This window comes from Hypanus sabinus, chromosome 2 (assembly GCF_030144855.1).
Source record: "Hypanus sabinus isolate sHypSab1 chromosome 2, sHypSab1.hap1, whole genome shotgun sequence".
In the NCBI taxonomy this organism is placed as follows: Eukaryota; Metazoa; Chordata; class Chondrichthyes; order Myliobatiformes; family Dasyatidae; genus Hypanus; species Hypanus sabinus.
Window position 1 is genome coordinate 76,590,722 of NC_082707.1, and position 8,871 is coordinate 76,599,592.

General features: G+C 40.3%; 1 long non-coding RNA gene across 1 annotated transcript; it reads right to left on the bottom strand.

The window, feature by feature from the left end:
- Window positions 1–1,413: 1,413 nt before the first annotated feature.
- LOC132380113 (uncharacterized) lies at window positions 1,414–7,357 on the bottom strand. The gene is made up of 3 exons (XR_009507642.1): window positions 7,058–7,357; window positions 4,078–4,180; window positions 1,414–3,879 (listed from the first exon to the last, which is right to left on the bottom strand). It is a non-coding gene; the product is annotated as an uncharacterized LOC132380113 (long non-coding RNA).
- Window positions 7,358–8,871: the final 1,514 nt, after the last annotated feature.

The following is an 8,871-nucleotide window of genomic DNA, read 5'->3' on the forward strand; positions in this document are numbered from 1 at the left end:
TAATTTTCAGTGCCTTACAAGGTAATTGTTTAGTGATTTTTTTTTCAGCTTGCTCTGGTTAAAATCCCCCAAAACGATGGTGAAGGCATTAAGGTGAGCTGTTTCAGGCACATTGATCCCATTGCTCAGACCATCTAAAGCCTGATTGACATAGGCCTGAGGTGGAATGTATTCTGCTACCAAAATGATCACGGAAATTACCCATGGTAGGTAAAATGGACGGCTCTTAACTGCCAGATATTCCAGGTCTGGTGAGCAGAATTGGGACAACAATGATATATTTGTGCACCAAGTGGATTTGATCATGACACATACTCCTCCATCTCTGCTTCTGAGAAACTCTATAGATCTATCCTGATGGTGCATAGTAAACTCATCAATCTGAATTGCTGCATACGGTACAGAAGGGGTTAACCAGGATTCTGTGAAACAAAGGACACACGTGGTCTTAATGTCCCAATGATTCAGCACTCTGAGATTATCGATTTTATTCACCAGAGACGGCACACTTGCCAGCAAGATCATCAATACTGGGAGTTTTAAACTCCATTTCCATAAACACACTTGTATCCCTGACTGGCTGTCACATTTCCTGTGTGGAATCCAGCAAGGATGAATCCTTGAATGTATGCAAACATACAGATAATATACGTCGTCAATACTAAATCTAAACCACGGGTATAATAATAATCAATAAGAAATAGTTCTAACGTTGTCTGGGGGATAATGTATTGTCCGATGGAAAGATAACAGTCACTATCAGTTCGTTCAAGCTGCAGCGTTGTTGGGTTTAAAAACGATGCGGTTTAAACTTGCCCAAGTCTTTGATGATGCCAATCCGTTGAGTCAGGGGAGTGGATTTCCCCGTTGTTAGCTAAAAGCTGTTTTCCGTGCTTCCAGACACCAATTCCAGCCACAGAATTGAACACGTGTGGCCTCCTTCCGATGACTTCCTGCTGTTACGTAGTCGCTTAACGTTTCTTCTGGTGCGTCTGAAGGGGCTGTTCCTACAGACCCTCTTTTATACTTCCTGACGGGGTCTCAGATGTCAATCAGGTTGAGATGATGCAATCCCTCAACCAGCCCACTCTGGTCATCCCCTGAGGGGCTTCAATGAATAGTACAGTACTCAATACACAACTTGGTCTTCCGGAGACAATGGGCATGCCCCATAGCTTTACATCACCGGGGAAATGAGGCATTTCGCACGTCCCACTCTCATTTCCTGGGCCCCTTGACCCAACCCAACGGTGATCTTGCAATTCTCACAAAGGAGGGGGCTATGGACGTAACACTACAAGTTGCAAAAACCATACTACCTTAAATCTTGTACAAGATTTGTTCTTTAAAGCATTTAATTCTTCTGCTTTTAGTTTTAACTTCTTTAGGATACAGTACTCAAAATAATAAGTTTTTTTTGAAAAAATTGAAAAAAGTTGGAAAAAATTAAATTACAATGAAATAACCACACACATGCAAACGATTTTAGAATGATTTTTTTAACTTGTTCTAACAATTTTTAATTTAAAAATTCTGAATAGATTATGATTTTTTGAAAGATTACTTACTAAAAAGTCACAGTATAGAATTTTTCACACAAATCACAACTCAACACAAGTAAACAATGTCAGGCAATCTAAACAACTGACAGGCACAATGCAATATTAAACTCTTGACTAGACGGTGTTATATTTCTTAACGCATTAATCACCGAGTATTTCACAATTATATCGCCATAGATTTCAAAATTAAATCAGAATAAATTCAAAATTATACTAACAGTATGTATAAGTAGATTCCAGCTGTTACACAACAAGGGCTATGGGTGCGGAAGCATTTCAGTTACTGTGCGGCCGTGCACCCAGGCCGTTTAGAGGGAACAATGCCTGTACGGTTCCTCATCAGCGTCTGAGATTCTGCCAACAACAGTGGTGTAATTGGCAAATTTATAGATGTTTGAGCTGTGCCTAGCGACATTTTCCATAACTACTGAGACAGTAGAACAATATTCTTTGCCAAGCAACCCATATGGCTTCTTCACCCACAAAATGCTGGTGGAACACAGCAGGCCACGCAGCATTTATAAGGAGAAGCACTGTCGACGTTTCATTCCTGATGAAGGGTCTCGGCCCTTATAGATGCTGCCTGGCCTGCTGTGTTCCTCCAGCATTTTGTGTGTGTTGTTTGAATTTCCAGCATCTGCAGATTTCCTCGTGTTGGCTTCTTCACCACTCTTTTCACCTGTACTGCCACTTTCAAGGATCTGCGCACTTCTACCCCAAAGTCCCTTAGTTCATCAAAACACCCTGAGGTTCTAGAATTTACTGCATATATCCTATCCTTTCAGTTCTTTCAAAATTCATCACTGCACACATCAGAATTAAACTCCATCTGCTATTGCTCCATCCAAGTTTCTAACTGATAAATGTTATGTTCCCTCCGTAACATATCCATTTCACTGCTGTGGTGATCCTTCTTTGGCTGAGCTGTGGGGAGCTCCAGAGATGCAACTAACAAAGAATTTGTGATTAACAGAAATTACAACTGTGTTTCCCTGTACTCTTGTTCCCAAAAAATGATGATTATTACAAAGCTTAGTCATGTCAGTGGAGATGAGTGTTCAATGTTGGGCTGAAGTCCTGACCGAATTAATTTTATAAATATGGAGTCTCATTCATTCAGTGCACAGATGTATTTTTGAATAGAAAAGGACATGGACAAGGTAAAGGAGCAACAGTGAGCTTCAGAGGGCAAACTGTTTACTTTCCTGAATTTCCTAAGTTTTTACATTCCTTTTTTTTCTTTATGAATGGTCTTTGTGTGGAATGGCTGATTGATCTAATTAGCACTGGATGCCATAGACAACGACATTTTTACTATCATGTCAGAATGGACAGATTCAACATTCTAATATTTGTAACTCTTAGCAGATTGATAAATGAGATAAATGCTGGATCATGCAGAGAAAGGGACTTGAGTTTCTTCAGAGAAAAATAAAGAATGAAGTCCAGGATGTGAAAAATAGAGTAGGAGTTGGGTTCAAATTAGCTGGAGTTGAGGATGGCCAGCGCTCTGGAGCACTGGAGGCTGTGACTGCCACATGACCAGGGGAGTGAGCTGGTGATGGAGAGCTAAAGGTAAGTTGAGGGGTTAGGTCTTGAGGGAGGAGAGCACTGGAGAGTGGGGTAGTGATTTAAAGTTGGAGATAGAAAATTCATAGAGAGTGTGCTCAGATGGAGACAAAGAATGTTATGGAGGGTGATGGAGGGGATTAGAGCAAGCTGGGAAGACACTGATTTGGGAATTCTGTATTGTTGGGGTGAAGGAATTAAAGGAGGTAAGAGGCAATTAGGAAAAGTAAATGCTGAATGCGCTCAGCAAGTCAGGCATAATCTATGGAGGGGAATAAACAGTCAACGGTTCGTGTTGAGACCGAGGGAGGGCAGGTGCAGTTAGTTGAGGATGTCAGTGGGCACGAACCCTGGTTTACCAGTAAACCACACCTCTCCCACCCTATCAGTTACCTGCCGAATACGCGCAAGTCGTAGATCTGTCTAGTTGTGCCCATTGAGGATTCGTAGCAGTCGATTTGGGTCGCGTATCGGTTACTGTCATTAACCTGCACGTTGGACAGCACCGGGGAACCATTCGCGCTCCAATACAGTCTGTCCTTGTACACCGGGTGCAGTCTGTCAGACATGTTCTTTCCCCACCTGGCAAGGGTTGCATTAACCGAGGATAGTAACAGGAATGTTACTACAAGTTGATCTTCACACTGAATCTCCACAGGGAAATGAACATCTTGTCCAACGACGGCATCAATGGTTGTACTGGGTTGGGCTGAGATTTCGGAGCCACAGAGTGTAAGAAAATGGAGCGCTGGAATGGAACAGTGCATTTATATTAAAATGATGGATTTAATATTTCTGAACAACGGTTAGCTCAAAAATTCCCAAAACCTATTTCCGGAAATCATGATACACACATTCACACTGAAGAAATCCGATTAATTAATTCCTATATGCACATTGAGATGTCGTTTATCTGAATACCAGTTAGCTTGGATTAGTGTATTACCTGCGAACACTGCAAACATCTTCACAACGAAGAATCAAACAACTTTATAGTGTGGGCCCACTTCTTTTCGATGCTTGTGTTGGCAACGTGAAAATAAAATAATCTGAGGAGATGATAAAACGGTTGGAAAATAAGCATCCATTCGCGAGCATCTGAAATTATTCCTATTGGAGTACCGCATTTCAAAACATTTCATTTACAAATTGCGAGTCATCGTTGAGCAGCAAGAGTTACCACACACATTACTGTGGTTAAAAACATTTGGAGAAGAAGAGCTTTAATTAATCACAATCACCGACATATGGACTGACTTTCAGCGTGTGTTTTGTTCATCTCTTCCTTGGCACGTACAGCAACTTCACCTCACTCAAAACATTTCCCTGGGGAACTGCACAGCAAGTTGTGACACCGCTAACAGAGGAACCGCTGTGTCTAACCAGCAGAGGACGTTCATTGGAAACCCATTCACCGTTAGCTCTCTCCTAACGGCGAGACTCCTTAGCTTCACTGTCACTATAACTGTGACATCTGGTCAAATGTGATTATGACTGAGATGTTTTACAGCTTCATTTGAACTGGCCAAGTAACCTATTACAGAACTCCACTCTAGCAATCCCGGGTGCGTTTACTCTTCAGTCTCGGATCAGGAATGGATCAGAGACTAGCCGAGCGCACGTCGGGTTGGCAAAGTTTGGGAAAGATTGCGCGGATCGTTAAGGTGAGGTATTTGGAGAAGCCTGAGGTTGGGACCAGAGGGACCTCACAGCAGACACTGCCTCACAGAGGAAGGCAAGTAGCCGCGAGCTTGGACAGACTTGTTCACTCTGGGGCAGGTCCCGACTACCCTCCTCTCCCCGATTAATACACGGACAGACTCACTTCAGTCCGGAAAGAGTCACTTCCAACTTTGAGAGCAACACGTCATTAGACAACCAGAAAAGCTTTCTACAAAATAGAAGCAACAGGAAGTTCAAATTTAGAGTACATGTTAAATAGCTTTTAAAGTTTATTATTTTAATTAGTATATTTATTAGCAATCTATATTCTTTTTTTAAAATCCAATTTTATCTCCTCAGTACAAAATATAAACAGCGGCCAGTAAGGTTACTGATAGTAAAAATACTGTGCATTGTATCCGGTAAGCAAACTAAATCGAACACTTTAACCATCATTTAAAATAGTCATACACATTTTCTAGGAGACTTATTTAACATTGCATCCACAGAATTGACCGTTTCCCGTTTCACACGACGGGATGAACTGAAGAGCCCAGGCGGGGGGATCGGTTGTGGCTGAGTGTCAGATTCTGATGTCCATTGTGGAAAATGACCCGCGTTCACCAAACTCTCCACCACTCGGCACCTATCATGGTGGTCGTGATTCTAAATCGGAAGATATATTTTTGAAGGGAGTGGGTGGGTTGGATTACAATTTTCTGTCTCCTTTAATTTCCTCATGCTCGTACATAAAGACCACAATTTGTGTGAAATATTTAGATATTCGAGCAACCCCCGCAGCGGGAAGGAACAATAATTGTCATTTTTGTTATTTCAAACTTTAACATGTCTCGCATAAATTAAAATAAAGGATGCCTCTGTAATATCTCTCATGAGATTACTCCAAGCAAAGAGTGAATTTGTGGATGAGGTGAACTAAAAAAGAAAGTTGTCGGTGGTTGTGAGACTTTTGCCACAGGGAACTTTTACCATAGAACACTACAGCACAGTACAGGCCCTTCAGCCCTTCATGTTGTGCCGACCCATATAATCCTTTTAAAAAAGTACTAAACCCCACACTACCCCATAATCCTCCATTTTTCTTTTATCCATGTGCCTGTCCAAGAGGCTCTTAAATACCCCTAATGTTTTAGCCTCCACCGCCGTCCCTGGCAAGTCATTCCAGGCACTCACAACCCTCTGTGTAAAAAACTTACCCCTGATTTCTCCCTAAACTTCCCTCCCTTAATTTTGTACATATGCCCTCTGGTGTTTGCTATTGGTGCCCAGTTGAGGTAAATTATCCCAGCAAAGAATACCAATAACTGGATTCAATTACAACTCGCACGAACGCTGTGAACATTCTGTTAACTCCTTGTGCGATGGTGCATTATTCATCTTGAACTCATGGACAACTCGCCCTTACCGACTCATCACCAAGAATACAATTGACAAAACACTATGTCGCTCAGCTGTGGTGTTTCCCTGAAGAGAATTAGCTTTATTTAAGGAGAAAAAATTAAAAGTTACAGATCATTTTACTGAACCACTTTGTAAAAGGAATAATTCTCTAAAATAGGAACCTGTTTGAGACGGGGAAGGATACGGGTACAACCGCGGAGCGTACTGTATATACTTTACATGTTAATCAGCCGTAAAACTCAGGTCATTTTTTATCCACCCCCCAAAAAAACTCGCTTTTTCTTTAACGTGTTAGGTTCTGGGTCGATAAATATCGCAATTCTGCTCGGCAACAGTCCACGAAATTGTGTCAGTGCGCATGAAAGTAGAACGCTAGTTCCCACTGTGAATTTAATGCATTATATAACTGGAGATCTGCGTAATTTGGTCTCCAAATTTGAACAGGTCAGTTTCTTATTGTTCGACCAGTTGGTTCCAATGTCCATCAACCACGGTTAATGTACCTGGTAGATATTTAATGCAAATAGTTATTGGCTTTAAGTACAAACTCAGATTCACCGCGTTCAGGAGAGAAAAGTTAAGCGATGCAATGAATGGATTTCATTTAAGACTGCGTCTTTCTTTAAAGTCTGGTCGAGACTTATTATTAGCAAACTTATTTTTCAGTCCAGGCAATATAAGGAATAAAATATCACCTTTGCCTGGAAAGTTTAGATAGATTTGACTAACCTCCGAACGAAAACCCGACGCATCTGCTTTGTTTTAATATTCTCCATGCTCCTAATTATTTCATAAACATATTCAGCTTATTGTAAAATCCGAGCCAAAATATGTTCACCCACCTTCTCTTTTCAATGTTTCAACTTGCAAATAAAATGTCCAACTTCTGCTAAACAAGATTACATTTCGCCAGCGTCGGCAACAATGAAATAATTTCTGGACACGGAGGTGTGACGTGTGTTGAAAGTTGGCTGGTTACACTGTCCTATGGTGATTCTGAGATGCTGATACTGGAAAACAGGACGTGACACTGACCTGAAGGTTATACAGGAACTGCTCTTTACCGAACCAATGAGCGGCACTCGGACCCGCTCAGATAACTTCTACTTCCACCTTTGCAAATTGTTTCCTTTTTTGCTGCAAGTTCTCAGGCGTCAAGTTCTGAAGAATATAAGAATGAGATAATGTCCAGAGAGAGGTCAGGAGCGGGAAAGGTACGCTTTGAATCTTTAACTTCATTCCAGTTGCACACACAAAATACTGGTGGAACGCAGCAGGTCAGGCAGCATCTATAGGGAGAAGCACTGAATACAATCATAAAACCAATACAAGTTGTATTGGTTTTATGATGGTAATATTATTGGATCACATAAAATACCAACCGTGAAAGGTCAGCAATCTATTTCCTGCATTACTTTTAGTCATGATGTAAGTAATAGTTTAAGTACTTCCCTAACTCAAGGCTATAGTCATAGGATTTCAATGTTCACCTTGGGGTCACATCTAGTAAAGCAATTGAACAGATTCCTACACGGATTTAATTGAAGTATGAATTTGATTCAGCCTGGGAGAAAGAGTCCTGGGACAGCAGAGTTCTTTGGTGTTTTTTTTTGGTGTAGATTTTAAGGAGAACAAACTAATTGTTATTTCACATCCCTTACTCCAATCTATGTGTTCCTCCCAAACATTTGTTTCAATCACCATTTTTAAATCAACTAATTAGCTGTCCAATTTAATCATGCAATTAATTATATTATCAGATTGTTTTTAAATTACACATGAAAAATATCCACATCATACAATGCAATTTCATCACTTTGCAGCTGGAACTTTTTCCATCTGCATGACAAATTACATTTTTTATTTCTTTAATTTCTCTGTTACTTATTCAACCTAGTTTTATTATTGAGTGGGCTGTTTTGATGTTCATATAATACTAAAACCAATCTTTCCACACTGGACAACAGAATACTTAGAGCCCAGTATTTTTGTTAAGAGATATCTTCTGTATTTTCAGCCACTTCCTGTTCTATTCTGTCAGAAGGAACTTGTCTTTCTACACATTTTCCATTCAGCATTTGAAATGGTCTCACATTGACTGACACCCATTCTGGTTGTGGAGACTATGTGTAAGAGTGCCTTCTGCTTTCCATTTAATAAAAATAAAGAATATACTTGTATGTAAATTATAAATAATCTTTCAAATGTAGGCCAATATGAGTGCCCTCTTATCCAATTTGTTTGAATATATGCAAACCTGGTATCAATGCATGCTTTTTAATAAAATGCATACTTCTGTTATTATTATATATCAGTTATTTTGTTTAAGATGTAAATCACAGAATGCCAGTAGTCTTGTAATACTCAGTTCTGGGTGAATTGTGGAGTTGGGGTGAAAGATAATTTTAATCAATATCATCTGGAAAGGGAGTCCCTAAAATTTCTCTTGACTTAAGCTTCTTTACTGGAACTGCTGCTCCTGTAGAGAAATAGGCAAGGAGCAGCTCAGCTTGACCCCATACCCTCATCCCTCTTTACAGAGGTGTTTTGGTTCATGTCTGGAGGTAGATTGTCTGTTCATGTTTTGTATTGAGTAAGGAGAGGATTGAGGAGAATAACAGTACCTTCACTTTAGACTCAACAATGTAAAGTCGTT